At 33.6% G+C, this 14,490-nt stretch overlaps 1 pseudogene; it reads left to right on the top strand.

The window, feature by feature from the left end:
• The first annotated feature begins 1,003 nt into the window (after positions 1 to 1,003).
• LOC123549063 (beta-1,3-glucan-binding protein-like) lies at positions 1,004 to 10,083 on the top strand (annotated as a pseudogene).
• The last annotated feature ends 4,407 nt before the right edge of the window (positions 10,084 to 14,490 follow it).

Here is a 14,490-nt window from a genome sequence, read left to right as displayed (position 1 = left end):
CTTATATTCAGCTTTAAGTTGGAAAGATTCTGAACTTCTGCAAACTAGAACAGTTACTCTGCATCAACGAAGTTTAAAGTTAATGCATCTGTAAGAACCCCTTAATAAAGGTTGAAAACATCATGATTTCTTTAAAGTTGATTCTAAATATAGAAAGATGTCATAGATCAAACACAATACTGACACTATCTTGTCCTACTTAAAATCGAAATAAATTACGAAAAATTTGTAGTTGTTCTAAAAAGCGAACCTGATAGAATTGAAGGGTGAAACTGTATTAATTTTGCCTGTAAGACAAAAGTAACTAAAGAATAAAACACAAGAATAAAACAAACGGCTGTCACATTAAAGGGTTATCAAGTTAAATGCCGTCCATGTAGATGTAAAAATATGATTATCTTTCATAGGGCAATCTGCAGATGCTACGTCATGTTGAAAATATTATTACATGTATATCGTTAGTTTTTATAGTTCACCTTTGGTCATGCATGTCGTCTTTTACTGCTGCCACAAGTTTTTAATTCATAAACCGTTTTATATTCTATAGCAGAATAGAGAGAAGCCGATAATAAATGAAACAAGAGGCAAATTATGTTTTACTTTCAGATCAGTACAGAGTTATGTGAATCTTCGAACACAACCGTTGTTGTTAAAGAAATGATCTGTTTGCTAAGGAACCTTCGTTCAGATAATATATGCATACGTTGGTCAGCTTTTTGTATTCATTTCTGTATAGTAAAAAAAATAGATGCAGTCCATTGGAGCCTAGATAATCAACCAACCAAAGGGACTGTGTTGAAGCATGCAGCTGGTTTTTCGGCTTTGAATGATGGTGAACTCTTACATCTCACTTCACTTGTCATTCCTAATACGTTTTCTTCTACAGTACACTTCGTATTTTTAACAAAATCGTGGAATCATAGACAAATGTGACACAGTGATCTGTTATAAGATATTAGCTTATCTGTAAGCCTATCAGGTCAATATAAGTACTTTAAAACGTGTGCAAACGATTCATATTCTGGCTGAACTTTACCAAAGTTAGAGCCATTGAATAATAATGTTTATCGTTATTTTATGCTGTCTGGCGGCGTCAGCACTTTGTGCAGACGTGCCAAAACCTAAACTAACACACCTTTCATCTGGAGATATAGAACTGTCTGTAGAAGGTATGAAGGTATTCGTTATATATTAAAGATTACATTTAATTAAAAGTTAAACACTTTAGATTAATAGTTTAGTAAATTTTCATTTTATCGTTTGCAGAACTTTTGAACTTTTTATTGATATAATCATCGGAAGAGTTTCTTTGTTTTGATATCACTTGTTGTTTCACATTAATGCTGTTATACTTAACAAGTTTCTTAATTTATGATGAATCATGAAAGTACAGGTCCAAAGGGTTTCAAAATTGCAGTACATTGTGTAACCTTAAATGGAATTCTACTCTTTTAAATTATTTCATAATAAAGTAAACACTTAAATGATCAGAATCATCCTCTGATAGTAAGATAAAAATATCCAAATTCTTTTATAAAATATTTCTTTCCAAATTTTATTTGCATTAATTATTATTATTATTGCATTAATTCGTAGTCTTACCTAATTTTTAATGATTGATTATTGTTATTATTGCATTAATTCGTAGTCTTACCTAATTTTTAATGATTATTATTGTTATTATTGCATTAATTCGTAGTCTTACCTAATTTTGAATGATTATTATTATTATTATTGTATTAATTCGTAGTCTTACCTAATTTTGAATGATTATTATTGTTATTATTGCATTAATTCGTAGTCTTACCTAATTGTTAATGATACATGTTTTCTCTTCAAATGTATCGGTATGTGCAATGTTTTAAGATATTAGTTTACTGCTTAATATTGACCCCTGTGGTTCCTTTGCTTTACAGGTGCTCCTGGAATGAAAGTATATGATGTGAAATACCATATCAAAGGAAATAAACATCAGGGACCATTTCATCAGGGAGGTATAACATTTATATTCCTTGTAGGTATTCCAATCGTATTTCTTATCAGTAGAACTTTATCACAGTCCATTGTGGTCAAAATAAACTGATAAAAGCTGGCATATCAACTTTCCATTTAAAGCTCTGTCTTTGTGTACAAATAAATTCATAGCCTGAACTCAAAGGTTAAACTAAATATTCCATCAAACTCATTTGAAATTTGTCTTTCAGCTGACGGTCGGTGGTACCATCGAAATCATGAAGCAGGCTACAATGGAAAAGAAAAGTTGAAGTACACCATTGTTGCAGAAATCGACGGCAAAACTGTTGTATCAAAAGGAAAAATACACCCAGGTCCGATATTTGATATATTAATGTAGTATATTTATCCATGGTAATTCTAGAAGGTGATTAATAGGATTTTGTTATGTTATGGATTTGCACGCATTGTTAAATAAAACCTATATGAAGATCCTTTGGAAGCATAGAATGCAAACAAGCAAAATAAGAGCAGACTCGGTTTGATTGAGTCTGCTCATAAGAGGTAATAAAATGTGCAGCACCCCTCACGCTCCCTAGCACTGGCTTAAGCCTGATTTGCATAATTAATGGCAAGAATTTATGAAAAAAATGTATTACATTAGTTAAGTTTGTCAAAGAAGAAATAAATTGAGAACTATATAATTACATAGCAGTTCAATACAATACAGGTTCTTTGAATTACGATCACCTGCCTTTTCGTCTACCTTGGTTGCCCTACCAATGAACAATACACAGAATGTGTCATTTATAACGTATATAGTTTCCTAATACGATACATATGTACTTTTAGAAGAAAGAAGCGTGGCCTTACCTCCACCAAAGAGGGTACGAAGATGTACCTCAGTTTTCCGAGATGACTTCAATGGAGCTTTTAACGCTGCTGGCTGGGACTATGAAGTGTCTATGTATGGTGGTTATGTAAGGAAAATTTTACAATCACTTCCCTTACCATAACAATGAGCGTTTTCAATAATGTGAGGAAAAAGTGAGTCTGATGATAAAAAAATGTTGCTTCACTTTGTGCAGCGTAAATTCAGTCTTTTGGATTTGACGTATTATGCGAAAGAAAAAAAAATCGAACACGCATTGTGAACTTGTTGTATCAGAATAAACAAGTGTTTTATTAAATGGTTTTGCTTCACTTGTTTCAATTTTGGAATAATATAATGGATGAAATATTAAATATATTTCAGAACTGGGAGATCCAAGCCTATGTCCCTGATGCAAGAAACATTTTTACAAGAAACGGCCATCTTTTCATCAAACCTGTATGTATATATTGCTTCAAGTTTTAACAATATATCTGATATGCAATAGTTCAGATTCCCATAAAACATAAGTTATATGCTTTCATCGTTTATTATCACTAGCCAATCGTTAAGTGTCATGGCATTCGTTAAACTCTTCATTTTACTGTTTTATTTTACTGATATTGCGCGATCATGATCATTCGATACTTCCTGGTTTTATACTCTTACATTTTATTTAAGATACACATAATCTGAAATTTTTCCAATGTTTTAGACTCTTACGACAGACCATCCAAGTTTTTCTGAATCTACACTTTCAAATGGTGTTATGGATATGAAAGGTAAGAAATGCATGCCTTTGACTGTCCGACATATCAGTATCAAATTCTTGAGCGTGTATTGTAACATTTGCTTGTCAACAGGTTACCTATTAATTGTATATTTTTTTATCAGTCCGGATAAGGTTTTCAGTTCAAATGTCATTAGATTTTAATAATTTTCAAACATACATGTATATAATGATCATCTTTTCATAAAACTGAAAAATGATGAATACCTGTTAACATTTTCTTTGCAAGAAAGCCTTGTAACAGACATGTATCCCGTTTTACAGAACCAAGGATTAAAATGACCATCCAAGTGTAGAAAACAATAATGCTAGAAATTTCATTTCTGTTTTTGCTGACAGCTTTATATGGATATTGCACAAATGCGGATCGATATGGCTGTGTTAGAGAAGGCAAGTATGGACTTCTGCCACCAGTAATGTCCGGAAAAATCAAGTCCAAAAGAACCATCACATTTGGACAAGTTGAGGTTAGAGCAAGAATACCAAGAGGAGACTGGATTTGGCCAGGTAACATACCAACGTTTAAGTCATACTATACCAAATACTGGGAAAATAATAAGTATTATTACATGACTGTATTCTATTGTTTCTCTGATTGGCTGAAAACGGTTCGAAACGTAATGAGTACATATCATATCAATTTATCTTGGGTTATAAATAATACAAAAATAAAAATAGATCGAAGTAGGTGCTTGGAAAACCAATATCAACCTGATTTGGTCTAAATTTGTTCCTTATTTCTTTATTAAAATTACAATTGTAATAACAAGACTGACTTTACATTTATTCATGTAATAAAACAATTATTGACTTTTTCATATGTTGGTATCAAGATTTATCAACCCTCAAAAGTTATATAACTCTTTTCGGGTTGATAAATCCTGATATCAACCTATGAGAAAGTCGATAATTGTATAATATCTCAGAAATATAACAGACGGGTATAAGCCTTTATGAGAGTCAATGTGCAAAAGCATATCGTTAATGCTATCTCGGAGTCTGTTGAGATGAGCCTAGAGAGAAAGGCAGTTTCAGAAAAAAATCATATCAGTATGAAAAAAGAAATGAACATTGTTAAAGATTACTTAACCTGATCAAACTTTGTAAGTCAGAAATGTAGAAGTATTGGTAGAAAATAAAAGATAAAAGTTATATTTCAAGCTATAACTACAAAAGTGTTCATTTCTTTTGACAGTCGGTTCAGCGGTTTAGCCTTTGTTACATAAGGTTTTACAGGCCTCGTTTCTTTCCGTTAGAGTTTCAGAGATGCACAGTCTTTGCAGTAGATGCCTGAACAAAACATCTTGAATAAAACTCTTATGATGTAAAGGAAATTTTGAAACACAATTGAAAGAGGTACTTTTTGTACAAATTACTAACAGCGAACGATTTTAAAAGCAATGCATTGTTGTAAATACCCTCGTGGCTATGGATTCCATCAGGAATGATGTGTCGAAAGTGATAAATATAAGTTGTAGAAATTCGTTTACAATCGACCTAAAATAAATCAAATATAAGTATAAACTAAATAAAAACAAGAATAAGGACACAGATCTTACAGGAATGATAACACTCAAATGCTTTAAATGAAACCATGCGGTAATGTATGGATGGATGTACAGTATATAAATTATATGCACTCAAAATACGAAAAAGACAAAGTAAAACAAACAGACAATATGCACAAAACAAACAATGCAGGAACATAGTTGGGCATCGCCTTGGAACAATCAGTAGATAAAACCCAGTTTTAACCGGCTGCCATATTGCATAATATATTATTATATAAGCAAACTTCTTATCGGTTTAAAATGTAGGCTGACACTGCAATGACATTTTAAACTAGCATTATCATTATCATGCTCCCCAATAATTATGCCAAGGTCATAAAAGAAGTCAGAAAATGAAGTCTAACTGTAAGTTTTGGAACGTATAATAAGAAGCCAAATAGAGATAAAATATGCTTTACATAATATCGTTATGGGATATCTTTAATTGATAATTAAAAATTGTTGAGATTTTATGACACATGTACAACATTCTTTTACTTAAGAATGAGAATTAAGCGGCTGCTGACATTTTTTTTCAAAATATTTAATTGAGTTTCAAACTTCAGATTTATGTTGTAAATTACAAGAACATTATGGAAGTGCACGACTAAATGGATTTTTCAGTGTTCTGAATGTAGACACTACAGGTGCTCATTGAATCCTAGACGTATCCGTACCCAAACAATGAAATATCAACATCTATTTCAGTTGAGAAGCTAACGCATGCTTTATTTAACAATAATATATATCAGAATCATGTTTAATATACATTTCATGCGACAAAGAGGTTATACGCCTCTGGAATAATATACGCCCGAATGAATTATTATTTGCGGCATGTGACTGCAATAAACATGGTTCTGCTATGTGTCACTTCGGTTTTAAAATGTCTTGTATGTAAACAAGTGGATACAATAAGCAATCGATTATAGCCAAAAAATATAGTAGGTCAAACTTAATGTTTACGCGTAACAACAATAAAATTCGAACAGTAACACGTCCCGCCGAATAATTTAGGAGTGCACATCTCTGATGTGTTATAATCGATAGAATGTGTTTAATCTGTGTGAGTTAAGTGTAACATCTTTCTGTTACATCATTTGATTATGAAACGTCTTCTGTATAATAGATCAAATGTGGTAGCCCTGTATTGCTTCAAGTGATATATGTCAACGTGACGTTTATAAATATTGCTGTGTTTTAATAAGATGTGAAAGGATTTTTCATGTAGAATGAGTATTCTAATATGAAAGATAGATGCACATTTCCGTTAAATCATGGACATTTGACGTCACGTCAACGTATTATTTGCGACGAAAAAGTGCTACTACTTTTGATCTACCATAGACGTTTCAGAAATGATATAACAGAATAGTGTAACACTTAATTCACACACACTGTATAGGTTATAAGCGATTAGACGTCTACACACTGTATCAAGTTATTCCGCAGGACGTGTTACATCCCATATCTTAACACTTTTAAAACACAGTTACACGTTGACGTCACGCAAACCTACTATATTTGGCGTCACGAAATTGTGCTTCATTACTTCATCTACCTGCTTACATAAAAGACATATTGAATTGAAATAATATATAGTAGAATAATGTTTTAACATATCTCAGCAAGACGAATCGGTAGTAAGTATTTTTTTCCTACCTGCAAATTGACAGAAACTCGTTGAATGCCAATTAACACCAATAAACGCAAATCAAGTGGGATTTTTAATGCATAGCTCTTCTGACAAAGCACGAATATTATCAACGGCTTCCCAGGCTAAGTAAACAGTACAACCTTATCATTGTTTCGACATGTTAAAACATGGTTTTGATATATACTCGTACCGTTTTTTAATTATCATATAAGAATGACAGTTCAATGCATTTAAAAAGAATACTTTATGTTGCAGCTATCTGGATGTTGCCAAGAGACAGTCACTATGGTGGATGGCCAAGATCTGGAGAGATTGATATCATGGAAAGCAGAGGTGATACTGTTTTTAAAATTGTATTAAACCAGATGTAGATAGAAACGGTGAATATAAACGTTGGGATAAATTTACGCATCAGATCATTCGCTCATTGTTATCACTATTAATAACATTCAGAACAAAGTCCCGGATGTCAAGCTATGTATACTTTCTTTTCTAGTAAATCGTAATAATTTAAAGCTATTACATAACCTTACACTATGAAACAAACGGTTATAATTTGTTTTCGTATGTTATATTTACTTGTATCCAGATTATTTAGATTAAATAGGTCGTTTTGTTTTTTTACAGGCAATACTCGAGCTGCTGATGGCAGTGGACACAACCACGGCGTAAATGAGGTCGGTGCAACTATGCACTGGGGTCCAGATGCAGGCCAGAATAGGTTCTCACTCACCCACGGCGATGTGTAAGCGGTACTTTTCTCAACAGGACTTAAGCTCTTTGCTAGCTTGAACGTTTTATTTCAGTAACGGTATTGCAGATGCAAGTTTTGTGTTTGCTCACGTTCCTTCAAGTTATTTCCAGTTTGATCGAAAAGCCTCTGCATAAGTCACTTTTAGTGTAGAAACTAATTGTTAAAAATTTTCATGTAAGTGTTATAGGCCTACATCCAAGTGTAACAAATATTAGATAAATGGTCAGAAAAGATAGTCATATGTTCATTATATCAATAGGTTTGCTTTTTATTCTATATACTATATAATTTTGCTGAATCAATCAGTTCCATTACAATTTGTCTAATAAATGTATATTTTACTTACATTTTTCAGCGATGGAGACTGGAGTCATAGCCTACATACTTACCTTCTTACTTGGGATGTCAATCACATTCAGTATGTTTTAACTCAAACAATTCTTACCGTAGATTTTAATTCATTGATATGCAAGTAATCTTTTTTTTCAAATTGCCTTCAAAAATGTTCTTGTGTAAAAATATCGTGACAAGTACTGACTGTCAGTGCTTACATTTAGAGAAACAGGAAACAAGAACGCTTGCGTCACTTGAAATGTCACCGGTCACTCTCCATGGTGGAAGCCTAATCAAATCTGAAAAAATACCTGAACCCCATTTTATCTCCAGTGTATAAGTCAGAAAATCCATATTTCTGGACACCAAACAATTTTTATTTTCTTAATATTGAATGAAACGAAGAGAATTGTCATGGCAATGATAATATGAAATGAGTTGAATTAAATATCGTGTACTTGTAATGTTATGTGTACCCATTGGCATATTTATCCCGTTTGATGTCGTGGGAGTGAAATAAAACCACTACATAAATTTAGTATTACACTTGTGTAATATGAACATGTATTCTAATATGATTGTTTTTGTTAAATTAAGGTAACGCTAAAATGATGTCATGTTAACGTGCGATGACGTCAATATTTTTGTTGCGACCATGAAAGAGCGCTTCTATATTTCATCTACTGTAACTTCTGTATTAAGAGCATATTAGAATCGAAATAATGTATAGCAAAATCGTGTTTTATTTAAATTAATACACTCAGATCGGTCAGACGTCCCCAGAACAATTGACCTCGTGGAATCATTCTGCGGCCATATTACCTCTTTTCATGCATTAATAACGTTAAAACATTGTTTTTCTATACATTATTTCCTTATAAAAAGCTTTGACGTTGACGTCGATTTAAGTATGTGAGACGTTGGTCGAATAAACAAGGTCTATAATAGGTAAAAAGGACTAAATTTTGTTATTTCAGCAGGAAAACTTACATGTAATAAAAAGAATATTACATTTGTGTCCTACCCAATTTGAATTTATTGAATTCGTTGAATATAATTAATAAAATGCTCGTCAGAGCCTCGCATTTTATTTTTTTTTTCAACTCGTTTAATAAATTTAATATGAAAAGTCACACATGTAGTATCCTCTGTATACTAAACGTACAAAGAACTTGTTTGAAAATGTACAAAGTGGGATCCTCTTCAAAACGGACAAGAAAGCCTACTCCCCGAGAATACAAATCAATTTTGCTTCTGTTTCAGCTTAATACAGTCTAAATATCACTTGTACCTACTTTTTTTCTATGGCAAAACTACAAAGATGCTTTTACTTCACCTGAATTTATTTGAACTGAGCTATAACAAAAACTGGTTCATCTTTTCGAGTTTCTTTTTTTCTTCAGACAAATATATTTTCAATACTTTAAAATTGTTTTCAGTGTATCTGTTGATGGTAGAACAATGATGGACATTCCTATTACACAAAGTTTCTGGCAGAAAGGAGGATTTAGTGGCAACAATATTTGGGGCAGTGGTACAAAAGCCGCACCTTTTGATCAACCGGTGAGTACACAAACTAATCTCCACAGAACACTTATGCTTTGCCGATGGTATTTAAAAATGTAACCATTGCATTATCTTATCATAGAGATGAAAGAAGTATTACACACTAACATTTTGTATTGGATTATATCATTATAACAGACAGTACTGTGTTGTAAAAAAAAGAATGCTGGATCATGACTTTCGAATGATTACATGTGAGTCATCTTTCTGACTTCTTTCTCTAAAAATTAAGAACTTGTCAATGTATCTTGTCTAACAAAAGCATCACATAAGATAACATAAATGTTGCAGTTATAAGCGATACTGTTTATGATTAATGTAAAAGCTTTTCACAAGCGACCGTTGAATTCTTAATGACAATTATCTCTTAACTTGCAGTTCTACTTGATTCTTAATGTTGCTATTGGTGGCACCAGTGGGTTCTTTCCTGACGGTTGGAATTACAACTCGCCAAAACCATGGAATAATAATTCCCCTACAGAAGGTCAGGACTTCTGGAACGCTAGAGGAAATTGGCTACCTTCGTGGCACGGAGATGATGTCGCTATGGAAGTTGATTACATTGACATGAGAACGTGTTAATTGTTTTAAATAAATTTGTACTGATAACTATGTATTACTTTATGTAAAGCAATAAATACCGATGTTGGCTGTATAACGCCTCCCCGTCTCATTTTTGTTACCTTTAATGCGAAGGCAGAGCGATAACATATATGTGGTTTCTGTACCATATATTACATATTATAAATTCTTGAATAAGTTACAGACAAAGTCTGAAATATAAGATTATAATAACAGCGTATTAAGATTGTTAATTTGTATTCAGGCAACTGATTTGAATCCTACATTTATTCTTTCAGTCCAGTCGACTTTTCTCATTTGAGCATGTGGTCATACTTTTTTTATAAAAAATTATATGTTTTTCCATATTGGACAGTCCAGCTTGGATGCGAGTTTCCGTGTTACATGAATGAAAAGGACGATATTTGATTAAAGGCTACGCATTTATTCAAAGGTCAATAAACGCGAAGTAAGCAGTGTTCATGTTGTCTTACACGTCTAATACGTCTAAGTTATCAGCCGTTCTGATTACCTCAGTCAGTCAGCATTGTTTTTGTATGTCTTTCTTCGAGAAAAATGTTATTGGTATAATAGGGTTATTATAACAGTAGCTCGATCTGGGATGCCGTATTCGGCTCCAGTGGATTTTGCCAGATAAATTCTCACGAGGCGCATGAGCCGAGTGTGATCCGTCCTTGCAAAATCCACGAGAGCCGAATACAAAATCCCAGATCTTGCTAATGTTGTAATGACCCTTTTAATATATACCTCCATCGTCTTGTTTGTTTATTTATAATCGAAAGAAATCTTAAATGTTTGTTGATGTTAAAATGAAATGAGTGATGTTTTTGTGTGCGCTATTTATATAACTGTGTCAGCTCATGCATATCAATGAAAGTTGTCTGGCAACATATATTATGGAAGTTACAATACGGGATTCTTTTTTTTACATCAAAACCAACCCCTCCATGCATGAAGAATAAATGCTCCGGACAAAGTTGTCATTCTTGTATCCTTTGACCTCTAAGTGTGACCTTGACCTTAGACTTAGGTACCTGATTCTTGCGCATGAAACTCCGTCTTATGATGGTAAACAATTGTGCCAAGTTACATCAAAATCCCTCCATGCATGAAGAAGAAATGCTCCGGACAAAGTCATTTTTGAATTTGACATTTGACCTGTAAGTGTGACCTTGACCTTTGAGATAGGAACCTGGGGTATGCGCATGACACTTCGTCTCACTGAGATTAACATTCATGCCAAATATAAACAAGATTGCTCCATGCAGGTCAAAGTTATGGTCCGGACAAACAAATACGGACGGACGGACGGACGCACGGACGCACGCACGCACATCGAACAGCCATTTGGACAACTATGTCTTCGCTTCTGCAAGCGGCTCGACAAACATGGAGTATCACTTAGTATTTTACAGTGAAGATAATGTAGTTTTGTTTGTATAAAAACGTCGCAACAGAACAGGTTTTGTAATACAGGTCAGGCAGGATTAGTAAAGGTGCAATCATAGTGATCTCTATTTCCTATGCCTATTTTAGTTTGATTTTTTTTATTGTCAGAAAATTGTGAATAATTCTTGTACATTCTTACTTCTAAAGTTATAAACAAAATGTGATGTAAGTTGCTGTGTTAGTCTTGTTTAGTACTCCAACTTCTCGAAGAAGCCATTGTTATAAGTCGAATGAAATGTAACGGAAAGTGCGACAAGCTGCGTTGCAAATAACAATTGAGCCGTGCTATGAGAAAACCAACATAGTGGGTATGCGACCAGCAAGGATCCAGACCAGCCTGCGCATCCGCGCAGTCTGGTCAGGATCCATGCTGTTCGCTAATAGTTTCTCCAATTCCAATAGGCTTTAAAAGCGAACAGCATGGAGCCAGACCAGACTGCGCGGATGCGCAGGCTGGTCTGGATCCATGCTGGTCGCATACCCACTATGTTGGTTTTCTCATGGCACGGCTCAATTAAAGTACTGTTTTAGTAGCAGTTGTATATGAAACTGCACAAATTGCGGCATACCCTATATGTTGAAGTTACGATAACGAATAAAACTTAAATATCCACAAATTCTGACTCAAAAATGATACATATGAATGCAAATGCCAAAACTTTGTTGATGTTTTAAATACAATTTTCATGTAAAAAGTCTTGCTTTTCTTGGATATTTCATTTGTCCGATAACATTATTTCTAAAGCATCAACTACAAATACTTATGCGGCATTATCGTTAATTTAACAAATTTAAATGCACAGCAAGCTAAAATTGCTTTCATAGAACATTTACCAAAAACACACGTTGTGCAATAACATCCGCATAATGCCACTTTAAGGCAAGAGTTGTCATTTTTGCAGATCACAGATTTAGACTAGATATTAAAATTTCAGTTATTGATATAAACATATTTTTGATAAATTTCACATTAATTTTTGTGAAAAACATTGTTGGTTATTTGAAGGACTTAGAAATGAATTTCTAGACTTTATTTACAGTCTTTCTATGAGGGTCTACCTCTGCATAATAATTATAATTCTGGTATTACACAGTGTAACAAATTTCGACATTGTACTGGTTTTAAGTATAGGATATAGGAGACTTTGGTCGAATTGACTTGATATAAGAAGAAATTTTGATGTTTCAGCAGGACAAGCTAAGATCTGATTTAATTATTACATGGGTGTCTTTCCCAGAGCCTCGCACTTTGTTATTCTATTCAACTCTTTTAATAAGTTCAAGAAGAATAGACACCCGTATAATATCCTCTATATATGGCACAGTTAAACAGAGAGAAGCCAACAAATCATTAGACGTCATAGCTTCTTATCTTCAATCACTAGGTCAACTTTTGTCATAGAAATCCACCTGAAGAATGTGTGTTTAGTTTTAACGCTCTCAAAAAGAGAAATAATGATAAGTGTCGAAAGAAAGAAAAAGATTTAACTATAAGAAACTAACAAACACAGAGAATGATCACAGCTAGGGGGTCATCGACTTGGAACGGTCGCTATCGACTTTAAACCGGTTACGCTGCCTGGCTCATCACTAATGTACTTGTAATATAAATCACATTAAAACATAAATGCAGAAATGTGCTCGTGTAAAGATATACATAAATCAAAACCTATAGAAATTGCGTACTCAATGCCTTTCAAGCCAGAGCAACAAGATGAACACCATCAAGGGCACTACGAAGCAGTGCAGGGACACTTTTCAACTATGTTTGAATCTTCAGAAACAATAAACTCGACAGAACTACGGCCTCATTAGCAGTTTTAAATATTGTAACACCTCTCTCTCTGTCTGTGCCTCTCTCTCTCCTATCTCTTGCTATGTGTATGGTATAATATATATTTCCCAACGGATAAATAGCGGTAGCGTGTACAGGGGCAGGGACGAGGTGTCTCTAAGACAGAAATATCAACCTGGGAAAATACGATGTATTCCTAACTACAGGCAAACTCAAGTCGATGTAACGTTTCAATCACTTTTACTATATGTATTACGAGAGTATATCATGTAAACAAAATAACAATAATAAATATTCTGGCGAGCCTTGAGGGTGAAACGGCCGTCCAACGGGAAGGGAAAATGTTCCGTAAAACTGGGTTTAATGATTGAAAAATAATTAAATAAATTATTTTTCTTCAACTATAACTGACTATGATCAATTACCAAAAGTCAAAGACTGTGAGGAAATCTGATGAGTAAAAGCTAAAACGGAATGGTGCAGACTGAAGCTAGTCGCGGAGTGAGGTGAGGAAAAGGCTGTTCCTATTACGAAAACAACATTACGCGACGAATTCACCCTTAAAAATAGCCAGATAACAGGACATGAAACAAATAATAATTTCGTACAAAAAATAACGATTTGTTTACAGGAAAATTATGTCAATTGAGGAAAGACAAGTGCGCATGCGCAAACTGTAACAATAATGGCGGACAGTAAAACATGCTGCAGAAACGCAGTGCATATTCTCGGCCATTACGTATTACATAGATTTATCTAAGAAAAATCGCCGTGGCAGATAGTTAACCAAAGTAAATCTTTATGTGCAGACACCAATAATGCATGACATGGTATAATATGTGTGAATTTCGCCCATAACTCTGGTGACCTTAATATCGAACCGAGAAAGCATATATACATGTATACATGACAACAAGTAGGGAGAGTAAATTTTACACAAATAATCAATGACATATTCAACAAGGGGCAGGTGTAAACTGTATTTCCCATGTATTCTAAGTGTAATAAGTAAATACCACATACCATGTGAAGGATATTGTTAAAAAATACTTATTTAGACAAATAAATAGAAAAAATATTTTTTCTAATAGATACTGCAACACCATGCCACATGATTATTATAAGAAAAAAACAAACATGGTAATGCCAAGCATTACAATATAAAGTTTTGCTGGTCTAAATTTAGAAAA

Source organism: Mercenaria mercenaria, chromosome 6, assembly GCF_021730395.1.
Source record: "Mercenaria mercenaria strain notata chromosome 6, MADL_Memer_1, whole genome shotgun sequence".
NCBI classification, from domain to species: domain Eukaryota; kingdom Metazoa; phylum Mollusca; class Bivalvia; order Venerida; family Veneridae; genus Mercenaria; species Mercenaria mercenaria.
The sequence above is the reverse complement of the archived record's forward strand: the minus strand, read 5'-3'. Positions and strand labels throughout refer to the sequence as shown.